We start from the raw sequence: 26,137 nt of genomic DNA on the forward strand, positions 1-26,137 counted from the left end.
TAATTATAAAATTCCAGATTCTTGTGCAAAAACCAGGACCAGCAGCCAGAAAATGCTTATTAAAACTTATTTAGTTTCATATTAAAGAGTGGCACAAATTGTTGCATTGGTCCAAAAGAACTCAAAGGAATTCTGTTTGTTTCAACAGTATTACTATTGCAGTGCTTCTGGTAGAAGATAAAAGCATGAAAATAAACAAACACTATCAGTGATAAAGTACGGTTCAAACTTTTGTTGTACTCCTCAACTGTTTTTTTTTTTAATATGTTTATTTAACAGGGACGATACAACATTGCCACATTGGCAATCAAATCGTTTTTAAAAAGAAAAATCGTTATGACATGTTAGATATTTTTGCCTTATCTAACATTCATGTTACAGATAAAGGCAGGACAACATCAAAATTTCAGAATATATTTAATATTATGCACAAGCAACGGGTTTGTGGTACTCGTATGGTTTAGATCCCTCTCTAAGATTTAATATGTAGAGTTCTAAAAAAAAAAAAAAAAAAAAAAACATCAATTACGATTTATTGATGCTCTAAATTGGCTCATTCAAACACACTTCTTGTGTTCACATGATACTGATTTTATAATAATATGTATTTTAAAAGAGAGTTTACATTGTTCTTAAGGGGGCATTATACCCTGGTTTACACTGCCATTATTAAACTGAATATATAAATTATGATACTTATAATTAAACTAACTTGTGTCTCTTTGTGCACCTGGATCTACTCATGAATAAACACATCTCTGCAATTATTCAACACACATACAGTCGTGTAACCAAAGAAAACTCAATCCATAGAGTCAGTGTTGAAAACAACTCGCACTAAATGAGTACTGCATTTTTACATTTCTGTAAAATTATCTCACAGTTGCCAGTGTGCCATCAACAATGGACTATAATAGAATTGTTTTTATTGTGTGCTTCATGCATAGAAGTATAGATACCTGCTACACCTTATATGGTTTCCTAACACATTGCTGTTTGAGTGTAGTGTACCTACACAATAAGCCACAGTTCTAAAATTTCATCTGCTAAAAAGACAGGTGGTTTAGATAAATTGTGCATACATTACACAATCATACTTAATCAGCTCTTTGAGATGATATTTGAATAGTAACAGCATAGCAAATACACATTAAATAATGCACTGGTGATTATGAGGGCATCACTAAGCCTTAAAAAAGTGAAAACCCAATGTGACGTAAAGTAACCAAAAAATTCTTGGTAAAACCATTAACCCTTGCTTTAACCTTTAATATCTTTGTTCACTCAGTTTGGTTTATATGGTTCAAAACTTAAGTGAGATGTTCATAATTTCCATTTCAATGTAACTACAAAACCACAGATGTAAACTTAGATTGTAAAATTTTACTCTCTAGACAGGAAGTGTAGTATCCTCTACATGTCCAAAGATGTTGACACAGAATATGTATAACCACAATGTCACACTATAAATGAGAATCCTAATAACACTACTGAAGCTCCTTGGTATAAATTTATCTCTGATTCGAAGGACTAATGCCAGATTAGAGGTTGAAAAAACTTTCCTTCCATTAAAGCAGAATTAGCACCTGGGAGTTGCAATGATCATGTATCGGCGAGGCAGGTTGGCGAAGCTGCTGTACTCCGCGCTGAGGTCAATGCTGTCAGGTCCTTCAGAGCAGGAAAAGGTGAAATTCTGCAGAAGTGACACCATAAAAAGGAAAATCTCCATGCGAGCGAGGGCCTCTCCAGCACAAGACCTCTTTCCTGAAAGACAACCACAAACAAACCGGTGAGAGTGAAATGCATCAAAGCTCAGAAAAGACCCCAACATTAAAATCTGTTTAGCAAGCAGCCCTTATGTTGTGACGACCCTCCATCTTCACACCAGGTGTGCCTGATCAGGAGTCGCCACCTGACGGAGCACATCTGCAATCAGTGCTGCATTTAACTGCTCTCTTTTTTCCAGTCGGGTGGGCCTTGTTGATGGGAGCAGTGTGTCTGCGGAGCTCCAGCCTCACCTGTGAGTGTTTGTGTCGTTTGTGCTTTGACGGCATTAGGGATTGGTTTTTGACTAGGCAATAAACATTTGTTATTCACTGTATAGCAGTTGTCTCCGTGTTTTTGTTACAACTGTGGAGCAGGATTGTAACAAAGTTCAACTACATTTTCTGAGTGACTGAAACAGACTGAAATGTGCTTGATTACCTGCAGAGAATGGCAGGAAGGCAGGGTTTTTCTTGAAGTTGCCATTCTGGTCCAAAAAGTGTTGAGGATTAAATGTCCAGGGGTGGCCCACTGTTTCTCCTCTTTCAGCACAGAGTGCAGCATGGGAAAAATTAACGTACCCTGTTGAGAAGAAATACTGCATCAGACAGGAACATAATGCATCAACAACACTCAGGGATGAAACAAGAGTACCTTGGGAAGTGTGTAACCCCTGAAAGAGATGTCTTGGAGAGCATAGTGCGGGATGCCCAGCGGTACAATGTCCATACAGCGCTGAATTTCATGGATGACAGCATCTGTAAAGGGGAGGGACTTCCTGTCTTCCATATATGGGCAACGATTGCGTCCAACCACAGTGTCAATCTCCTGCTGCATAGTTTCTATAGAATAATGGAAACATTGCTAGTTAGAAACAGTACAATAATTATACAATGCAAGTCATTTCTATAGGAAACAAATACTTGCTGGTTCCTGTGTCTCAGGTCTGCTAATCTGCTGTTTTTGTAAAATAGACATTCATCTCTGGAGTGAGTTAAAATTAATGCGGCATGATTTATTAACTGCAAATAACAAAAAATAAATAAATCATCCAATGTAGAGCTACACTACCGGTCAAAAGTTTTAGAATGCCCCAGTTTTTTGTTTTTTTTTTTTACTGAAATTCCAGCAGTTCAAGTCCAATGAATAGTTTGAAATGGTACAAAGGTAAGTGGTGAACTGCCAGAGGTTAAAAAAAGGCAAGGTAACCTAAAATTGAGAAGTAATGTACATTTCAGAATTGTACAATAAGGCCTTTTTCAGGGAACAAGAAATGGGTTAACAACTTAAAACTGTTCTGCAGCAATGGAGGTTGATCAAGCCTCAAAATGTGGTGCTTGAGCATTATTTGCACAGTATTGTACTAAGAAATTAGTGTGTTGCTTTAAAAATGGTGAGGAAAAGGCAATTAACAGTAGAAGAGAGACAGAGAATTTGTGAAGAAAGTCAAGGTGTCAGTGAGTACAGTTTTCTTCACCACCAAAAGGCATTCAGAAACTAGGGGAAACTCTGACAGGAAGAAATCTGCAAGACCCAAAGCCACAACAAAAAATCAGAAGACAAGTTTCTGAGAGTCAACAGCTTGGTGATAGGAGCTCACAGGACAACAGCTTCAAGCACAGCTTAATAGTGGTCCTAGTTTTAACTGTGAAGAGAAGACTTGGAGTTTGGAATTGCAGCAAGAAAGCCATTGCTACAATGTCAGAATTAAAAAAAAAAAAAAAAAAAAGAAGTTTGCCTGGCCAATGACACACCGCCAATGAACTACTGAAGACTGTAAGGTCATACGGACTGATAAAAACTTGAAATCTTCCGTTCATCAAGCAGGTGAAAGGATGGTTTCTCAGTGTGTGACATCAACTGTCAAACATGGAGGAGGAAGCGTGATGTCTGATGCGGTTTTGTTGGATCCAGGGTTGGTGACTTGTACAGAGTGAGAGGAACCCTGAACCAAAACGTCAACCACAGCATTCTGCAGCACCATGTAGTACCCTCTGGTATGTTCCCAGTTGGTCAGAGGTTCATCCTACAGCAAGATAATTACCCAAAACAGAAGTCCAAGCTATGCCAGAACAACCATAGGAAAACAGAACAAGATAGTAAGCAGCAGCACAGTCTCCAGACTTAAACCCCATGGACCTGGTTTGGGATGAACTGGACAGAAGAGTGAAAGTAGAGCAACCGATAAGTGCCACATATTTATGAGAACTAGCAGAGTTGGGAAGAACTTTCTGAAGAATATTTGAAGTCCATTTTGAAAGAATGCCACAAGTATGTTCAGCTGTTATATCTGCCAAAGGTGACTACTTTGATGAGTCAAAAGTTTAGGATAATTTTTTTTCAAAACTGATTTTTTAAAACTTCATTTGTTTATTTGTGCTATGCTTTCATTTCAGAGTTCAATGAAAAAGAACTAAAGAAATCATAAGTTTCCAAGATGGCACCGGTGAGTGCGGCCGCCATCGTACCTGCTCCAACACGCCACAACTTTTCAAAAATTATTTATTCTTATTATTTCTGTCTGGAACAGGTCCACAATACATTTCACTGTGTATTATACCATGTATAATTGTGTTTGTGAAAAATAAAGGTCTTGAGTCTGAAAATCATTAAACTAACTGTGCCAAATTTGTTTGAGTTTTTTTTTTTCCCGTTGCCTGCCTACCTTGTATTTTGGGGTATTTGATCAGTAAATTTAGAGCATATCTTATGGTGGAGCTGGAGGTTTCGGTTCCTGCCAGGTACAGATTCAACACTGTAGAGACCAAGTTGTCATGATGGAACTCAGTTGTGGGAATGTCCTTTTCCTGAAAGAACAAAGTGAGAACAAGTTTAGCAATATGACAACACAACTAGCTGGATCAGAATTCAACATAGTCTGGAGGCACAAAGCAGATCGTGGTACTTTGCATGGAATATGTACATCAGTGAATATATGAAATGATCAAGTATGCATAACAGCGTAAATGAAACAAGCATCACTGACTCCGCTGACGCTCTGTTGTACCTGACTGAGTCTAGTGAGGAAGCAGTCAATGTAATCTCTAGGTGAGCTGACGTCCAAAGTGTCCTGGTGTTCCTGGATCTTTGTCATCGTAAACCGTCTCAGCTTTTCGATGTCGGCAAACACTTTGTGCTGTCGACCGGGCAGCCGTTCCATCAGCCGAGGGAAGATATTGTACAGCTGTGATGTGAAGTGAAAATGTGAATCATGTGTCTCAAAACAAACTGGCAGTCTGTGCTGCCAAATGAATTGACCCTGACGACATGCAGGTTTCAAATCATTCTGAAAATACATAACAGATTTTCTTCTGAATGAAAACTACACTTTACCTGGCTTAATCATAGGTTAAATTTAACATGAACAGTGTCTAATGTAGATTCATAGAGATGACATGATTTAAGAAAATACAATCAGTTTTCATAACATACTCACCACCTCAGTCTAAATTCCCCATTTAAAAAAAATGACTGATTTGACAACTACAACACACATTCTAAATAAAAGTAAGTCAAATGCAACATGAGCATGTTTGGCCACTAATTACAAAATATCACTGATGAATGCATAAGGAAAGCTGTGTGAGACGAATGTCTTACATCTTTACATGTTTATGCTTCATTCACTCTGACAGGTAGAAAAATTGTTTTCTTACTGTCACTGTATTGTACGTTAGCTGCTTGCCGCATTCCTATATTTGCAGTGCAAAATTGATAAATGTGTTTCTCTGTGTGCTTTGCATAGACCATTTATGACAATTTCAGAACTTCTGCTATCAAAATTCTGATGATATTTTTCTGTCCTTCAGCTATGCACTTTTTCTTAAGTTGAAGCAAAATGTCCCTTTTCATCCTCGGTAAAGAGGTGACCATTGAATATAAACAGATGCATTTAAAAGTGCCCTGATATAAAAATATATAGTGCTTTTTATTTCACTTCTTTCGATAACAACAGTTCATCGTGTGTTATCTTTTTTTGTCAGTGTTAATCAACTACACCTACCGGTACTTTACATCCAAAATTAACTAATGTTTAGGTTACTTCAATCAGAACCTTGAAAATGGAAAGGTTATAATCATGTTACTAAACTGTGTGTTCATTAATTGTAATTATAAGATCATTTCAAAGTGGCAGGGGTGTGCAGACAGCTGCAGGATATGAGGACCTGCTCAAGAAAACTCAAGGATCCAGCAGAGCAGTGGTCTTCCTCATCACTAACCCATCCAACATTCTGTTTCATACTCGCTGCACCTCCTCCCTCTTACCTGACCCCAGGGACTGCTGCCAAATCTTAGGGTTTCTGCGATTATGTGCAGAAGGGCCAGGAAGTCTTTGTCGTCGTAGCTGAAATGTTGTCCAAACACCATGCAGCAGATCACGTTGGACACCGAGCAGCTCAGGAAGTAGGTTGGATCAAAAGGTGCAGCTGGAGAAAAACATATCCTCAGTATGACCCATTGTTTTTGTTTACGATTTAAAAAAGGAGCAGAATTTGTGACGGGAAAAAAAGATAGATAATAACATTATTATCATCGCAGCATTTGTGTCTATCGTAATGTAAGGTGATGTTGCAGTTCAATAATATCAGCTCAGAACGACAGGAATTACCTAGTTATATCACTATCCACTGTAATAGAGCAAACGCACAGGTATGCTTACACATACCGTTGGTATTTTTTATTCGGTTCACCAGGTGTTGGCTCTCCTCCTGGATCCACTCCTCCATGCCCTTTCCGTCCCATCCCAAAGTCTCTCAGAGTTGAAAGCGTGAACCGCCTTAACTGTCGCCAACGCTCTCCATTACTGACCGCCAAACCTTGTGAAGATATATTAATTAGCAAAAAGGAAGCTTATGGTAAAACATACTGAATCAGGGCTACTGTGCAAAAATCTCTCTGAAAAGTTGGAAAACCTGTCAAACCAACAGCAGCCAACAGACCAGTTACAGCTGCAGCCTTGTGCGTTTAGGTTACAGAATGTTGTTTCAAACATTTGCTTATTACTCATATCATAACATAAAACTACGCATTACCATAGCCTCTGGTGGCCCTCATTAGAAAGGAACAGGTCCTCTGCCGGTGAAGTCCTCCGCTCTGTCCACCAGCGCCTCCTTCACAGCTTCAATAACCCGACCAGAAACACGGAACGCTGAGGGCCCAGGTACAACCGTCATCACTGGGCCATAGGTCTCACTGAGCTGGAGGTCAAACCACAAAAGCAACAAACATGCATTGATTCTTGTTCAGGCATGCAAGGAACCGCCCCAACTATAGGACAGAGAGCAAAACAAACAAATACCCTGGGACTTTAACCATTACAGCATAAACAAAAACATAATTATGCACATGTTGCACACACAAAACTACAAAATCCTAAATTATAGCACCTCATCTATCAGCTGCAGCAGAGGGAATCCATGTAATAGTATATAAGTATACATGTGCACACCCACACAAAGGGCTTTCAACTCTTGCACAATGTGCACTTTAGTCTAGCTTCACAATCTCTACATGCTTATTATTTATGGATATTTTTCCTCCTATTTTTCTGCCTGTTTATAAAGATTTTTCTTAGTGAAACGGTCACTTTGCATTCCAGTGTACAAACTGAATAAGACGGTGACAAATTTAAAAGAAACAACTCTTGATATCTTGAAAACTGCATTGATCTGTGCGAAGACAAATGAGAAGCAGCAGACTGAAACTACGTGTTTTTGTAGCTTTTTTGAGGCTGACTTTAGGAATTGCGATGAAAGAACCCAGTGATTTAGACAAAGCTGCAAATATTTTTTACTCAGACTCGCCCTTTCGCTGTGCAAGAACAAAAACTAGTCACCGTTTAGCCAGACTTGTGAAGGGAGCTCGTTGTCAGTGCAGTAAGTTTCCTATTAAAGGAAAGACCAGGAGGTCCTGGAGGCAAACTCCACCGTCTGCGGCTCTTCAGGCTCAACAGCCCACAACAGGCGAAAATTAGCCCGAATAGTAACAACGTGCTGGAGAAATCCATGATGTTGCACGAAGAGAAACGTTTCTTCTCGTCGTTCTCTGCAGTTTGACTGTCTGACTGACTGAACAAATATATCCAGCTGTTGCTTGTCAGGTGACCAACCTTTTGCCTGCCATGGCGAGCTGATTTGGGGAGTGGGGGGCTGGACAGAAAAGGAAATCACTGACAGGTCGCTTAAAGACACAAACAACCCTCGACAGGCTTTGCACCGACTGAAAAACTTAAGTGGTCCTGATGATAAGAAGTAAGCAAACCCAAGTGTTTTTGTTTAAACCGGCACAATAAAATGCGTAAATGTCACATCTCTGTGCAGTTTATGACGCACAATATAAGATAACAGGCGGACAGGTGGAGATCAGTTTGTACTGGAGGTGGGCCAGATGCTTTCAATTAATTATAAACTTCTAGATTCTTGTGAAAAACCAGGACCAAGGAGCCAGAAGATGCTTATTAAAGCTTATTTAGTTTCATATTAAATAAAGAGTGGCACAAAATGTTGCATTGCGTCCAAAAGAACACATGAAATTCTCTGTTTGCGTCAGTTTGTGTTACTATTGCAGTGCTTCCTGTGCAAAAATAAAAGCATCGAAATAAACAAACAGTATCAGTGAATAACAAAGTAAAGTTCTAACTTTTGTCCTACTGTCCTTCAACTGTAAATTACTTGGTCATAATCAAACTGTTTTAAAAGTAAAATCAATAATATTTTTCTTGTCTAACATTCAGATATGTTACAGATGAAGGTTGGGGGCAACATCAAAACTTCCGACTATAGTTAATATTATGCACAAGCAACAAGTTTGTGTTACTCAAAGTGGCTTAGATTCCACCAAGAATTAACATTTAGAGTTCTAATGGGAAAATATAATGCCAAATATAATCTAAATTGCCTCACTTAAACACACTTCTTGTGTTCACATGATATTAATAAAAAATATTTAAAAAGAGTTGACATTGCTCTTAAAGGGGGCATTATACCCGGTTTACACTGCCATTATTAACTGAATATATAATTATTATACTTCTTATTATACTAACTGTCTCTTTGTGCCACCTGGATCTTACTCATAAATAAACTATCTCACCTCTGTGATTATTCAACACACATACAGTCTAACCAAAGAAAACTCAGTCGATTAGACTCAGTGTTGAAAACAACTTGCACTAAATGAGTACTTGCATCTTTACATTTCTGCAAAATTATTCTCACAGTTGCCAGTGTGCCATCAACAATGGACTATAATAGAATTGTTTTTATTGTGTGCTTCATGCATAGAAGTACAGATACCTACTACACGTTACATTCATTTTCCAACACATTGCTGTTTGATGAGTGTAAATATACCTACACAATAAGAAACATTTCTAATATTTAGGTATATAACTAAAAGACAGGTGGTTTAGATAAATTGTACATCCATTACAAATCATACTTAATCTGCTCTTTGAGATGATATTGGAATAGCCCAGCATAGCAAATACACTTTTAATTAAAATGGACTGATGATTCTGTGGGCATCACTAAGCCCTTAAAAAAGTGAAAACTCATTGTGACAAATGAAGTAAGAGCTTTGCTTTAACCATAAATATCTTTGTTTACTCACTGTGGTTTATGCAGTTCAAAATATCAGTGTGATGTTTCATAATTTTCCACTTTAATGTAACTACAAAACCACCAGATGTAAGCTTAGATTGTAAAATTTTACTCTGTAGAGAAGAAGTGCAGTATACTCTACACATCTAAAGAATATGCATAAACAGAATATCACAGTGTGATTTGAAATACTAATCACACTACTCAAAATCCTTGGCACAAAATGATCTCTGATTTGAAGAATCTTTCCTTCCATTAAAGCATAATTAGCACCTGGGAGTTGCAATGATCATGTATCGACGAGGCACGTTGCCGAAGCTGCTTGTACTCCCACTGAGTGTCAATGCTGTCAGGTCCTTCAGAGCAGGAAAAGGTGAAATTCTGCAGAAGTGAAACCATGAAGAGGAAAATCTCCATGCGAGCGAGGGCCTCTCCGGCACAAGACCTCTTTCCTGAAAACAACCACAAACAAACCGGTGAGAGTGAAACGCATCAAAAGCTCAGAAAAGACCCCAACATTAAAATCTGTTTAGCAAGCAGCCCCTATGTTCAACTACATTTTTCTGAGTGACTGAAACAGACTGAAATGTGCTTGATAACCTGCAGAGAATGGCAGGAAGGCAGGGTTTTTCTTGAAGTTGCCATTCTGGTCCAAAAAGTGTTGAGGATTAAATGTCCAGGGGGTGGCCCAACTGTTTCTCCTCTTTCAGCACAGAGTGCAGCATGGGAAAATTAATGTACCCTGTTGAGAAGAAATACTGCATCAGACAGGAACATAATGCATCAACAACACTCAGGGATAACACAAGAGTACCTTGGGAAGTGTGTAACCCCTGAAAGAGATGTCTTGGAGAGCATAGCGAGGGACCCCAGGGGGATGAGGTCCATACAGCGCTGAATTTCATGGATGACAGCATCTGTAAAGGGGAGGGACTTCCCTGTCTTCCATACATGGGCAACGATTGCGTCCAACCACAGTGTCAATCTCCCTGCTGCATAGTTTCTTTAGAAGAAGGAAAACATTGCCAGTTAGAAACAGTACAGTAATCACACAATGCAATTCATTTATATAGGAAACAAATACTTGCTGCTTTTTATTTCTGCTAATCCGCTGTTTTTGTAATACTGTATAGACAATGCTTTACATTCATCTCTAGAGTTATGTTTGATGTAGCATGCTTTATTAAGGGTAAATAGCCCCCTGCTCTCGTCCCAAAAAAATATATATCATGCAAAGTAGAGATACGCTACCGGTCAAAAATCTGGACACACCTTCTCATTCTTTGTTTTTTCTTTATTTTGATGATTGTTTACGTTGTAGATGCTCACTGAAGGCATTAAAACTATGAATGAACACATGTTGAATTATTTAGTAAACAAAGAAGTGTAAAATTAGCCAAAACATGTTTTATATTTTAGATTCTTTAAATTAGCCACCCTTTGCTTTGATTACTGCTTTGCACACTCTTGGCATGGGCTGCACAGTGGAGTAGTGGTTAGCACTTTAACCGCAAGAAGATCCCCGGTTCAAATCCCAGGGTGTTCCTGGGATCTTTCTGCATGGAGTTTGCATGTTCTCCCTGTGCATGCGTGGGTTTTCTCCGGGTACTCCGGCTTCCTCCCACAGTCCAAAAATATGCTGAGGTTAATTGATTATTCTGAATTGCCTGTAGGTGTGAATGTGAGTGTGATTGTTTGTCTGTATATGTAGCCCTGTGACAGACTGGCGACCTGTCCAGTGTGTCCCCTGCCTTCGCCTGAGTCAATTGGGATAGGCTCCAGCACCCCCCGCGACTCTAGTGAGGATAAAGCTGTGTATAGAGAATGGATGGATGGACACTCTTGGCATTCTCTGGATTAGCTTCATGAGGTAGTCTCCTGAAATGGTTTTCCAACAGTCTTAAAGGAGTTCCCAGAGATGCTGAGCACTTGTTGGTCCTTCTGCCTTCACTCTGTGGTCCATCTCATCCCAAACCATCTAGATTGGGTTTAGGTCAGGTCTAAATATCAAATCTAAAATCTAAAATATCAAACATATTCAAATTATTTCACAATTGTTTGTTTGTTACATATTTCCATGTTTCTTGTTTCATAATTTTGATGTCTTCAGCAGGTATCTACAATGTAGAAAGTAGTAAAAATAAAGAAAAAAACATTGAATGAGAAGGTCTGTCCAAACTTTTGACTGGTAGTGTATGTCAAATAAAAAGAAGAAAGAAACTGTAATTTCAAAATCATTAGACTAACTGTGCCAAATTTGTTTGAGTTTTTTCCCGTTGCCTGCCTACCTTGTATTTTGGGGTATTTGATCAGTAAGTTTAGAGCATATCTCATGGTGGAGCTGGTGGTTTCAGTTCCTGCCAGGTACAGATTCAACACTGTAGAGACCAAGTTGTCATGATGGAACTCAGTTGTGGGAATGTCCTTTTCCTGAAAGGATGACGCGAGAACAAGTTTAGCAATATGACAACACAACTAGCTGGATCACAATTCAACATACTCTGGAGGCACAAAGCAGCTCACGGTATTTGCAGGGAATATGTACATCAGTGAATATATGAAATACACAGTTCTGTTGTACCCGACTGAGTCTAGTGAGGAAGCAGTCGATGTAATCTCTAGGTGAGCTGACATCCAAAGTGTCCTGGTGTTCCTGGATCTTTGTCATCGTAAACTGTCTCAGCTTTTCGATGTCAGCAATCACTTTGTGCTGCTGACCGGGCAGCCGTTCCATCAGCCAAGGGAAGATATTGTACAGCTGTGATGTGAAGTGAAAATGTGAATCATGTGTCTCAAAACAAATTGGCAGTCTGTGCTGTTTCGATAAAAATGCATTGATCCTGACTACATGCAGGTTTCAGATCATTCTGGAAGTATCTTATAACAGAGATTGTTTTTCACTGCAAGTTATTCTTTACTTAGCTTTGGCAGGGGAATTAAACTTATTCATAGGTAAAACTTAATAAGGACAGTGCCCAATGTATGATGTAGATGCATAGCGATGACGACATGATTTAAGAAAATACAATCAATTTTCATAACATATTTACCACTTCAGTTTAAATACATCATTTAAAAACTGACTAATTTGAAAAGTATAAACACAAATTTAAAATACAAATGAAGGTCAAATAGAACATGAGCATGTTTGGCCACTAATTCTAAAATATCACTGATGAATGCATCAGGAAAGCTGTGTGAGACTGAATGTCTTACATCTTTACATGTTTATGCTTCATTCACTCTGACAGGTAGAATAATTGTTTTCTTACTGTCACTGTATTGTACGTTAGCTGCTTGCCGCATTCCTATATTATACAGTGCAAAATTGATAAATGTGTTTCTCAGTGCACTGTGCATAATGTAGTTGTTCCATTTATTACCAATTTCAGTGCTTCTGCTATCAAAATTTTGAAGATGTTTTTCTGTCCTTAAGCTTTGCACTTTTTCGTGACTTCTTAAGTTGAAGCAAAATTCACCTTTTCATCCTCGGTAAAGAGGTGACCACTAAATATGAACAGATGCATTTAAAAGTGCCCTGATATAAAAATATATAGTGTTTTTTATTTCACTTCTTTCTATTCCAACACTTGATCATGTGTTATCTTTTTTGGTCAGTGTTAATCAACTACACCTACCGGTACTTCACATCCAAAATTAACTAATGTTTAGGTTACTTCGATCAGAACCTTGAAAATGGAAAGGTTATAATCATGTTACTAAACTGTGTGTTCATTAATTGTAATTATGAGATCATTTCAAAGTGGCAGAGGTGTGCAGACAGCTGCAGGATATGAGGACCTCCTCAAGAACACTCAAGGATCCAGCAGAGCAGTGGTCTTCCTCATCACTAACCCATCCAACATTCTGTTTCTCACTCTCTGCACCTCCTCCCTCTTACCTGACCCCAGGGACTGCTGCCAAATTTCAGGGCGTCTGATATTATGTGCAGAAGGTCCAGGAAGTCTTTGTCGTCATAGCTGAAACGTTGTCCAAACACCAGGCAGCAGATCACGTTGGACACTGTGCAGCTCAGGAAGAAAGTCGGATCAAAAGGTGCGGCTGGAAAAAAAATAGATATCAGTATGATCCATTGTTTTTGTTTACAATTTTAAAAAGGAGCAGAATTTGGGGAGGACAAAAAGAGATAACAGAAAGACAACAGTGTATTATTATCATGGCAGCATTTGTGACTTATTGTAAGGTGATGTTGCAATTGAATAATATCAGCTCAGAAAGTAATGAATCAACCATTAAAGAATGCACTGAAATCTAACTGAACTCCTGGGAGAGTTTAAAGCTCATGCAAAATGACAGACAGTGATAAAGCAACAATAACAATAGTTTTCTCACAAATGACAGTTCATTAAAATCTGCCTCCACCTAAAATTTTGTTCTCAAAATTACTTTCTTTGTTTAGAACTCAAACAGAAAGCACCTATGGCAAAATGTATTTCACACTGCTTTAAGTTAAAATACACCAGCTCAGCTGAGCTCCATCCATTCTCTATACACTGTTTTATCCTCACTAGGGTCGTGGGGGGTGCTGGAGCCTATCCCAGCTGACTCGGGCGAAGGCAGGGGACACCCTGGACAGGTCGCCAGTCTGTCACAGGGCTACATATACAGACAGACAATCACACTCACATTCACACCTACGGACAATTTAGAGTAACCAATTAACTTCAGCATATTTTTGGTCTGTGGGAGGAAGCCGGAGTCCCCGGAGAAAACCCACACATGCACAGGGAGGACATGCAAACTCCATGCAGAAAGATCCCAGGCCCACCCTGGGATTCGAACCGGGGATCTTCTTGCTGCAAGGCGAAAGTGCTAACCACTATGACACTGTGCAGCCCTCTGCTAAACTCCTTTACCTTTAAAATACAAGTCAAGTCATGTATGTATCACATACATTGTCCAGAATTTATGTTTACAGCCTGTGAGTATTATTTGTTTCAACAAGGCAAGACTAACCTAGTTTCTACTGTACCAGAGCAAAAAACACTGCCATTCTTGCACACACCATTGGTACTATTTATTCGGTTCACCAGGTGTTGGCTCTCCTCCTGGATCCACTCCTCCATGCCCTTCCGTCCCATCCCAAAGTCTCTCAGAGTTGAAAGCGTGAACCGCCTTAACTGTCGCCAACGCTCTCCATTACTGACCACCAAACCTTGTGAAGATATATTATTAGTAAAAAGGAAGCTTATGGTAAAACAGGCTGAATCAGGGCTACTGTGCAAAAAAATGAGAAGTCGTAAAACCAGCAGAGCAGTTACAGCTGCAGCCATGTGTGTTTAGGTTACAGAATGTTGTCTGAAACATTTGCTTGTTACTCATATCATAACATAAGACTACCATATTACCATAGCCTTTAGTGGCCCTGATTAGGAAAGGAACAGGTCCTCTGGTAGTGAAGTCCTCTGCTCTGTCCACCAGCGCCTCCTTCACAGTTTCATACCCGACCAGAAACACGGCACGCTGAGGGCCCAGGTACACCGTCATCACTGGGCCATAGGTCTCACTGAGCTGGAGGTCAAACACAAAGCAACAAACATGCATTGAATTCTTGTTCAGGCATGCAAGGAACCGCCCAAACTATAGGACAGAGTGCAAAACAAACAAATACCCTGGGACTTTTACCATTACAGCATAAACAAAAACGTAAATCATGCACATGTTGCACACACAAAACTACAAAATCTAAATAATAGCACCTCATCTATCAGCTACAGCAGAGGGAATCCATGTAAATTCCCTCTGTGTGGGTGTGCATATGTACTTATATACATAAGTACATATGCACACCCACACAAAGGGCTTCAACTCTTGCACAATGTGAACTTTAGTCTAGCTTCACAATCTCTACATGCTTTATTATTTATGGATATTTTCCCCCCTACTTTTCTGTTGTTTTTTTTTTTTCCAACTTTGTCAGCACTAAATAAGTGCTGGGTTTTGGACCACCTGACGTATTCTACCCCTAAGGTGGAGTCGGATTAAGTGCCTAGGTGTTCTCTGAACAATTGAGTCTTCAGTTGTCTCTTAAAAGTAGAAAGGGATTCAGCAGAATGCATAGAGTTTGCTAGTTTGTTCCACCATTTGGGAACAACAGAGGAGAAGAGTCTGGCTAGAGATTTCGAGCCGTGATGGGCTGGAAGCACCAGGCGTCTTTCACATGCAGAGCGAAGCGTGAAGGGGAGTAGACCTGGATCAGGGAATCCAGGTAGGCTGGGGCCGTTCTTGTAAATGTTTTGTAAGCCAGGAGGAGAGTTTTGAATTTGATTCTGCCTGCAACTGGAAGCCAGTGAAGGGAGATGAACAGGGGAGTGACATGAGCTCTTTTGGGCTGGTTGAAGACCAGACGTGCTGCTGCATTCTGGATCATCTGTCGCAGTTTGACTGTACATTCAGGGAGACCTGCCAGAAGAGAGTTGAATGGCTATCTTTCCCTATTTTTCTATTGTTTTTCAAGATGTTTGTCTTGCAATATCTTAGTAAAATGGTCACTTTGCATTCCTCTGCCCATATTGAATGAGGGTGTGACATAAAAAAAAAACCTCTTGAATCTTAAACTATATTGATTACTGCGGCTTTGTAAGAAGTAAACTGTGTGGCAACAGCCATTATGCGTAGCTTTGAAAAGGTAAGGCTGACTTTCAGATTTGCAAAGAACTCATAGCTGCAAGTATTTTTTTTACTGCGCTTTTCTGTTCTGCAAGAAACACAAACTCTTAGTCACCTTTAGCAGACTTCTGAAGGGAGCTCGTTTGTCCAGCTGCAGTAAGTTTCCTATTAAAGGAAGACCAGGAGGTCCTGGAGGCAAACTCCACTGTCTGCGGTTCCTGAGACTGAACAGCCACAATAAGGCTAAAACTATCACCAACAACAACAACGTGCTGGAGAAATCCATGATGTTGCACGAAAAGAAACGTTTTCCCTCGTCGTCCTCTGCAGTTTGACTGACTGACTGAACAAATATATCCAGCTGTTGCTTGGCAGGTGACCAACCTTTTGCCTGTATGTCGAGCTGATTTGTGGAATAGGGCTGGACAGAAAAGGAAATCACTGCTGAACACACCCAGGCTACCTGAGGACACAAACAGCCCCTTTGCACCGACTGAAAAACTTCACTGTCTGATGATAAGAAGCAAGCAAACCCAGGTTGTTTTTAAAGATTTGTGTCTGTAAACATCTTTGCACAAGTGTGAATTTCGCTGGGAGTTTGTTTCATTTCTAAGGTACTTTATCAACAGACAATATCCAAAATGCTCTTACAAACACATGCAGTCAATCAGAGTCTTATCAAACATTCATGTTACAGATATAGCCAGTACAACATCAAAACTCCAGAATATGGTTAATATTATGATGAGCAATAAGTCTGGGCTGCTCAAAGAGGATTAGATTTCCCCCCCAAGATTTAACTGTCAGAGTTATAAGAAAACCCTCATCAATTATGATTTATTTACCGCTGAAATTTGCTCATTTGTGTTCACATTATGTTGATTTTAAAAGAATATATATTTTAAAAGACACTTGACATTGTTCTGAAGGAAGCATTATACGCTGGTTTACACTGCCAATATCAAACTGAATTATATAAATTAAGATACTAACTTATATCTAACTAGATCTAACTTTTAAAGAACCTTTATGCACAAGAAAGCAATGGACTTAGTGTTTGAAAATGACCAGACCTTTATTTTCCTAAATAAATTATGCAGTTGTAGGTAAATATCTTTATTTCAATTGCATAAGAAAGAATATTTCCAACCAATACAGGCACCATCAACTGATGCGAATAGCTTTAAAAATACATGTCGTAAAACCAAACTTTGAAAGGATTCAAAATATGTCAAAAGCAAGCTGTCCATCTGATGGTCTCGAGCACAGTATCAGTAAAATAAAACAAATATCAGCTCTCCAGTCAACATTCCTGCATCACAATAATGTGCAGTGTATGTAGTCAAGAAATCCCTTTTGGTCAGATTGTCTGAGTGGAGCTTCTCTTTTCACCGTGGTGTGGCGATGATGTCAGACCTCCGAGGCACATTGGCAAAGCCGCTGTACTCTGGAACAAGGTTTATGCTGTCGGGGCCTTCAGAGCAGGAAAAGGTGAAATGCTGCAGCAACGATACCAAAAGAGAAAAAGCTCCATACGAGCCAGAGCCTCGCCAACACAAGCTCGCTTCCCTGTGAGGAGACACAATCAAAAAAATGCAGCGTATGATAATAAACAAAAAAAACATTGTAACTGCAGTAGGTGAGATAGATGGAACAAAATACGGATGATAAGTGGTGATTTATCAGCAAACTGAGGACTGTTTTACCTGCAGCAAATGGGAGGAATGCAGGATTTTTTCTTGAAATTGCCATTCTGGTCCAGGAAGTGCTCGGGTTTAAAGGACCAGGGAGATGCCCATCGCTTTTCCTCTTTCAGCACACAACGGAATAATCATAGTGCCCTGTTGAGACAAGACATACTGTTCATGTCAACTTTCTAATAATATGATATCTTATAATTCAGAATACCTTTGAGATTGTATACCCTCTAAAGGAGATGTCCTTTAGGGCATAGTGAGGGAGGCTGAAGGGGACAATGTCCAGAAAACACTGCACCTCGTGGATAACGGCATCTGTAAAGGGGAGGGACTTCCTGTATTCCATGTTAGGACAACGATTTTGCCCAATCACAGTGCCAATCTCCTTTTGCATTTTCTCTGGACAAGACAATACGAAACGTATTACCACCCTGAAATACTGCTAGGAATGTTATTAGTCATTAATATATACATTTAATTGCCTGGAAAATCCAGACTGACTTTATGTATTAATATAAATACAAATAAAGGCAGTCTGGCATTGTGATGATAGATGATTTCAAAAAGGAGGGGCTAACAAATGCAGCTTGAACGAGAAAGAACCAATCAGCGTAACACGGATGTGACGCACAAACAAATTGACCTTGAAGTCCATGTAGTCCAAACAACAATGGCATGCAGCCGAGAAAGTGTCGCGGTGAATGATTACTGCCGTTTTTGTCACAAAAATCTGCGAATACATGGGGTACTCTCAAGTTCAACACTTATTTTTGAAAAGGCTACGCAACAAAAGACTCCTTCCGAACAATTAGCGGTGTTAGGAATAACTAATGTTTGTGTTTGGTTACGGGAGGTGCGCAGGTGTTTTATGGGTAATCCAGGCGCTGAAGATGACGCAGCATTAACTCCCGCCTCCCGTGCTATGATTGGTCCTACCAAACTTTCCCGGGAGGTAAACGCGATTCAGTTCGCCCAATGCCAAACTGATTCTCCTGTATCTCCTAACATGGAGATAGGAGATTACATAGAGATTCAGTTTGGATTTTCCAAGCTATATATTTAGAGATGGGACAATGAGGTATCCGTCTTCAGTTAGAGGATTTACCCTGTATTTCAGGGTGTTTGATCATCACGCTGAGAGCATATCTGATGGTGGTGCTGGTCATTTCTGTTCCTGCCAAGAACAGATTGAATACTGTAGAGACCAAGTTGTCGTAAACTAACTCAGTTGAGGGATTGTCCTTTTCCTGAAACAAGAGATATTAAGGCTGAAAAGAAACGCCACAGAACCAGAATTGTAAATACTGAAGTACACTTCAGGTGACAGACAATCATCAGTTATTGTGTTCTTAGTGTTTGACTAGAATTTTAAGGTTTAGTCCAGAAATAACTGTTTAAGATCCATCATACACAAGGAGAACAAATCTTATTGCTTGAAGTAATATTAAAGGATTATTTAAATGGCTTAGATAAAATCAAAGTGAATATCCTTTGGTTGAAAGTTAGGTCGTTTTGTTAGTGTGTTTTGGGATTCACAGTTTCAAAGGGAGGGATGCACATGCACTAACAAGCATGCATGCCCAGACTGGTTACCAAAACATACAACAAAGACTATGGACTATAGCACACACACAGAGAGAACGTGACTTTATTCTCTGTGAAGGATATTATTCCTCTGTATATTTACACTAGGGCTGCACAGTGGCTTAGTGGTCAGCACCTGGTTTGCATCCTGGCCTTCTCAGGATCTTTCTGTATGGAGTTTGCACAGTCTCCCTGTGCATGCGTGGGTTTTCTCCAGGTACTCCAGCTTTCTCCCCCAGTCCAAAAACATGCTCAGGTGAATTGGTAACTAAACTGTCTGTAGGTGTGAATGCGAGTGCGATTTCTGTCTGTATATGTAGCCCTGCAATAGACTGGCAACATGTTCTGGGTGTATCCTGCCTTTGTCCTAAGTCAGCTAGGATATGTAGAATGAGGATTAAGTGGTGTGTAGATAATGGATGGATATTTACACTAAAAAATAGTTGTTTGCAGCTCAGGAAATGTTTGAAATCCCATATGTAAAAGCTTTAAGTTCTTTTCAACCTGGTTCATTCGAATGAGGAAGCAGTCGATGTAGTCTCTTGGGGAGTTGGGGTCCAGTGTCTTTGTGTTCTTGGATCTTCTTCTCGATAAAAGCTCTCACCTCTTCAATTTGGGTGAAAACAGTGTGCTGTGGGCTGGGAAGACACTCCATGAACCAGGGAAAGATGTTGTACAACTGTAGGTAGGAGGCACATGTTGTAAGAGTAAAGAAACATTTGTATTTGGAGAACTGTTGACCTGTCTGATTGGTTCCCACCTCCACTTATCTGACCCATAGTGCTACTATTGAACCTTAAAATAACAGATATGATGTTAAGGAGGCACAGGAACTGCTTGTCTTTGTAATCAAAGCGTTCGCCAAACAAGGCAGCAGATCACATTGGACACTGTGCAGCTCAACAAGAATGTGGGGTCAAAGGTTCACCTGGAGGAAACAAAGAAAACATAGCACAATGTTCAAACTTTGCTTGTTAGTTTCAGCTTCAAAGATGACATTGAGTTTTGTTTTGTTTTTTGTATCTCCAAACCTCCAAGCTTCTCACCAGTTCCCTGCTGTAACTAGTTTCAGAGAAGTGCAAGTTTGAACCTGCCGTTAATGAATTATTTTTAGCTTTACACAACAGTGCTTGACCTCATATGGAACTGGTACAAAGTAACCTGTGTGTTTGCTCAGATACCTGCTGACTACACTGTTGGTCTCTCTGTGGCAACTTTTACAACATCAAACCTTTTGTCATACAACAGGGCGGGTGAACCCAAGCACCAGGCAATAGACAGGCAGGTGGATAAATGAATAAGGTTCTAATAAAGGAACGAAACACAAAGTTCTCCATACGGGAGGCACAGGCACTAAACAGAACAGGGGGCTAAACTAAATAAACTACACCAAGGGCGGGCCAGATGGCCGAAATGAGGACTAAACAAAACTAAACTAACAGGGGAGAGGAGACTCAAATGTGTCCATGGGAGGAAGGCAGAAGCTGGCAGAATGGAGGGAGCAGAGGGAGAGACGTGGCAAGTGCAGGGAAACAGATAATAAGTCCAACGGGAAGCAGTGTGCAAGAGGTGGTGACCGGAGTGCAGGGGACAGCTGAGTGCATCATAACATGGATGGTGGGATATGGAGCAATGAACCGGCAGAGTGTCGTGCAGAGAGGCCAGCTTAAATGCTGCAGTGATTGTACATAGAGTTCAGCTGTTCTTCCTCAGCTGAGCACAATCAGCCAGATCAGAGGGCTGGCACCGGAGGAGTGTGACACCTTTCTTCAATTATTAACTTCTATTGCAATCAAGAATATTAAATGCAAATTATGCAGTGACCATATTATTTAAGTTCACATTGACACAATGTTCCCCTCTACTGAAACAATTTACCACACACAATTCCAATGAAAATGCTGTTTTGAAGGTCTTGTTTGGGGTCTTAGGTAATCAAGGTCATAAATGTAGCTTTAGTGTTATAACAAGTTACACAACATTATATGTTTGCTTTGCACGAACTCAAAAAGAGATCAGGGTTAAAGAGTTTAACATAAGCAAGACTAAAGTGCACTGACCAATCCACACAGCTTTCAGTTGTGGACTAATATTTGATGCATCATCTGCATGTTTGCTTCATATATTCTGTGTTATGTTTGGCTGTCCATATTCAGGCCTCTGTCTTGTGCAGAAATACAGATTTTTAAGGCTGAAGATAGATGTGATTAAAGGCTGCACAAAGCAAACTTAGCTGGACAGATGAGTTTGCAATATTCCTGTGCCTTTAAAGCAGCTGAAAATACACCTTTCAATGAACGAATATGAGCCTCCAGGTGTTTGCTCTCTCCTTGGATCCACTCCTCCATCCCCTTGAGCCCCATCCCAAAGTCTCTTAGGGTTGTTAGTGTGAAACTGTCACGGTTCCGCTCCTCTGTCCTGTCTGTTTGGTTGTCTCCCATCCTCTCCTCTGCCCTGTCTCGGTCTGGTTGTCTCCCGTCCGCTCCTCTGTCCTGTCTGTCTGTTTGTCTGGTTGTCTCCCATCCTCTCCTCTGCCCTGGTTGTCTCCCATCCGCTCCTCTGCCCTGTCTCTCCCCTACAGCTCGGTGCCTGAGTGGAGTCTAGCTCCTCAAGCTGACTCCACTCAGGTAATCAACTACCTGCACAGCTCCCGGACAGCTGATGATCATTCACTAAGGACTCACCTCTGCAATAAAGACCGGCTCAGCCTTCCACTCCCTGCCAGAGCGTTAAACAAGAACCACGCAGTTCGGTTTGCTCTCTAGCCACCTTCACAATCTGTGTATTGAGTTTCTGCCAACTTCTGACCCTGTTTTCTCCTGCCTCCCCCAGTTCAGCTGTCCGGGATCCCACGCCGTCCTCCTTCCCCTCCGGCTCTCCCCGACAAACCTTCACCAGTTTCTCCTGCCTGGACCTCCACTCCTGCCTGGACCCCCACTCCTGCCTGGAACCCCCCGCCGACGAACCTTCACCAGTTTCTCCTGCCTGGACCCCCTCTCCTGCCTGGACCCCCTCTCCTGCCTGGACCCCCTCTCCTGCCTGGACCCCCACTCCTGCCTGGAACCCCCCACTCCTACACCCTGGTTTTCCCCCACCTAGCCACCATTTTCACTCCCTACAATAAACCACTTGCATTCAGCCAGCCCTGGTAGTGTGGTTTTCTGCTCGGGTCCCCCTGCTCAGTCCGTGACAGAACGCTCTGGCCACAAACGGACCCGGAAAGCACTACCAGGGTTTGGACCAACCTTCTCCTCTCACAGTCGCTGCCAACCCTGCAACCGGATTCCTTCTGCTCTGCCCCTCACCTCATCTCCGGATCCTACAGTTCCCATGGCAGGTTATGACACATCCTCTCCCTTCTGGGGAACCCGTTGGGCAATAAAACTGCCTTCTAAGAGGCACCATGGTTCCCAGGGTTCTGCCTCAGCGAGACCGCACTCCGGCCCTCCGTCTCCAGTCCACACGGGAGCCATCTTTTTGACCTCTGCTCCCCAGAACCGGACCCCGACCTCTGCTCCCCAGAACCGGACCCCGACCTCTGCTCCACCAACTGAGGACCCTGACTCCCTGCCCTGGACCCAGGGCTCCTCCCTTGTAGTTCTCTTCTCCTGTTTGGAGAACAGCATATACTTTTATGCATTACGTGTTCTACATGAGTGGAGGAAAGATCCCAGGGAGGAGACTGTGGTCCAGGGCCTTCGACTGGCGGTTCAGCGACCTGGTCTGATTAATTACCTACCCGACTACATTCAGCAGTTCCTGGACAGCCCCGTCACACTTCCCCATGGCAGCCACTCGCCTCCAGTTCCCGCGGTGGTCGACGCACCGCCTCCAGTTCCCGCGGTGGTCGACGCACCGCCTCCAGTTCCCGCGGTGGTCGACGCACCGCCTCCAGTTCCCGCGGTGGTCGACGCACCGCCTCCAGTTCCCGCGGTGGTCGACGCACCGCCTCCAGTTCCCGCGGTGGTCGACGCACCGCCTCCGGCCCCCAGGGCTTCGGCTGCCTGCGAAAGGCTTAAGGCCTTCCCTCCGGCTCCGCCCCCGGAGGACCCACCGGACCCGGCTCCGCCGCCGGAGCGGCCCCGCCTGTCTGTCAATCCCCAGGACCGTCCTCTGGAGCAGCCTATACTGGCTTTACCGCCCCCGGGCCGTTCCCCTGAACGATCCACCCTGTCTGTCAAGTCCTGGCCCGTCCGACCTCCAGGCCACCCTCTGAAGCGGGCCCTCCCCCCGGTCCGGTCTCGGCCTGTCCCGCCTTCGGGCCGTCCCCCGGAGCGGTCCCTCCGGCCCACTAATCCCCAGCCAGTCCGACCTACGGTCCGCCCGCCGGAACGGACCCTCCGCCTACCGGAACGGACTGACCGGCCCACTAATCCCCAGCCAGTCCGACCTACGGTCCGCCCGCCGGAACGGACCCTCCGCCTACCGGAACGGACTCACCGGCCCACTCATCCCCAGCCAGTCCGACCTACGGTCCGCCCGCCGGAACGGACCCTCCGCCTACCGGAACGGACTCACCGGCCCACTCATCCCCAGCCAGTCCGACCTACGGTCCGTCCTCTGGAGCGGACCCTCCGCCCTATCCGTCCCCGGCCTGTCCAGCCTACGGTCCGTCCTCCGGAGCGGACCCTCCGCCCTGTCCGTCCCCGGCCTGTCCAGCCTACGGTCCGTCCTCCGGAGCGGACCCTCCGCCCTGTCCGTCCCCGGCCTGTCCAGCCTACGGTCCGTCCTCCGGAGCGGACCCTCCGCCCTGTCCGTCCCCGGCCTGTCCAGCCTACGGTCCGTCCTCCGGAGCGGACCCTCCGCCCTGTCCGTCCCCGGCCTGTCCAGCCTACGGTCCGTCCTCCGGAGCGGACCCTCCGCCCTGTCCGTCCCCGGCCTGTCCAGCCCTCAGCTCAGTTCCTCTCCCATTTCTCTCCCTCCCGTCCTTCCCTCCTGTCTGTTCCCCTTGTTTTCTGCCCTTCCTGTCCTTTTGGTTCCTTCTGTTCCGTCTGGTCCCTGTGTCTGTGTGCGTGTTTCTGTCTGCTCCTTGGTTGCCCCGGTTGGTTTGGTTGGGTCCATGGGGCGCCGGGAGGCGCCCGTTGAGGGGGGGTACTGTCACGGTTCCGCTCCTCTGTCCTGTCTGTTTGGTTGTCTCCCATCCGCTCCTCTGCCCTGTCTCTCCCCTACAGCTCGGTGCCTGAGTGGAGTCTAGCTCCTCAAGCTGACTCCACTCAGGTAATCAACTACCTGCACAGCTCCCGGACAGCTGATGATCATTCACTAAGGACTCACCTCTGCAATAAAGACCGGCTCAGCCTTCCACTCCCTGCCAGAGCGTTAAACAAGAACCACGCAGTTCGGTTTGCTCTCTAGCCACCTTCACAATCTGTGTATTGAGTTTCTGCCAACTTCTGACCCTGTTTTCTCCTGCCTCCCCCAGTTCAGCTGTCCGGGATCCCACGCCGTCCTCCTTCCCCTCCGGCTCTCCCCGACAAACCTTCACCAGTTTCTCCTGCCTGGACCTCCACTCCTGCCTGGACCCCCACTCCTGCCTGGAACCCCCCGCCGACAAACCTTCACCAGTTTCTCCTGCCTGGAACCCCCCGCTCCTACACCCTGGTTTTCCCCCACCTAGCCACCATTTTCACTCCCTACAATAAACCACTTGCATTCAGCCAGCCCTGGTAGTGTGGTTTTCTGCTCGGGTCCCCCTGCTCAGTCCGTGACAGAAACGTCTCAGCTGTTTCCAGCGTTCACCATTACTGATCCCCAACCCTGCCAACAGGAAATGTTTTCTTGTCGATACTAAGTCATGCAAAAGAAGCTATGCAGATACAGAGATATGACAAAATTGTGAATGCCTCGACAGAGGTGGCAGATTTAAAGTGTCTTGCATTACCGTAGCCCCTCGTAACTTTAAACAGAAATGGCAGTGGTTCTCTCCCTGTGAAATCATCTGCTTGGTCCACCAAGGCCTCTTTCACTGCATCATATCCAACTAGAACAACTGTCCGTCGCCGACCCATGTACAGAGTCACCACAGGCCCATAGGTTTCACTGAACTAAAAAGGACATTTGCAATGTGAATGTAATTATTTTTGTGTTAAAATCAACTTGTAATGAAATGTGTCATTCAGAAAGACTGGATACAGTACATGTTATAATACAACAACAAAAAAGCATGCAAAATGCATTTGCTTCCAAACTCAACCTTGACAAAAATTTTAAAAGGTGCTTTTTTTGTCTATTTGTGGAAGGTTTCCTATGAAAGGAAGAGCACGAGGTCCTGGAGGCAAACGATGCTTACTACTGTTATTCACACTGAACAGCCACAGCAGCACTAAGATTATTCCTGCCAAAATTAATGTCGAAGAAACGTCCATGTTGCTCTCTGCACGGTGTATTCTTGCCACTCTTAGACTCACTTTCTGTGTGTGATTTGTTCTGATATCTGAATAGTGGTGTTTATATTTAACAGGGAGTTGGCAGGAAAACTGCAGTAGGGCACAGGTGAGATGTGATTATCTGGGCTTCTTTTGTGTAACCTCACCTGATTAGTGCTTTTTGTTTGTGAACAGCTGGTAGAACTTGTATGTTATGTACAAGAGCAAATAATGCGTCTTATGTACTTTGTCCCTAAGGCTGATTTATGAAACTACCAGGAAGTGCAGATTGCTCTGTGTATCAGAGTTGACCTGGTTTGTTTAGTATTGCAGTGCTTCATTTCCAGATAAACAGGTAGGGTCCACTGAAGAAAGATGCCTCTCTTAAAAACAATGTCTATTTTCTTTTAAAATATGTACATTCTGAAATATTGATGTTATATGAACACAACAAATATGCTTAAGTGAACAAATTTAATCTAATCTTTTGAATGAA

At 42.8% G+C, this 26,137-nt stretch overlaps 3 pseudogenes; all 3 read right to left on the bottom strand.

Moving 5' to 3' along the window:
- Positions 1-400: 400 nt before the first annotated feature.
- LOC110946643 (cytochrome P450 2A10-like) lies at positions 401-16,381 on the bottom strand (annotated as a pseudogene).
- A 738-nt stretch (positions 16,382-17,119) lies between these two features.
- LOC127536879 (cytochrome P450 2A10-like) lies at positions 17,120-20,197 on the bottom strand (annotated as a pseudogene).
- An 847-nt stretch (positions 20,198-21,044) lies between these two features.
- Positions 21,045-25,663, bottom strand: LOC127536723 (cytochrome P450 2G1-like; annotated as a pseudogene).
- Between the last annotated feature and the right edge of the window lie 474 nt (positions 25,664-26,137).

Source organism: Acanthochromis polyacanthus, chromosome 13 (genome assembly GCF_021347895.1).
Source record: "Acanthochromis polyacanthus isolate Apoly-LR-REF ecotype Palm Island chromosome 13, KAUST_Apoly_ChrSc, whole genome shotgun sequence".
NCBI lineage: Eukaryota > Metazoa > Chordata > Actinopteri > Pomacentridae > Acanthochromis > Acanthochromis polyacanthus.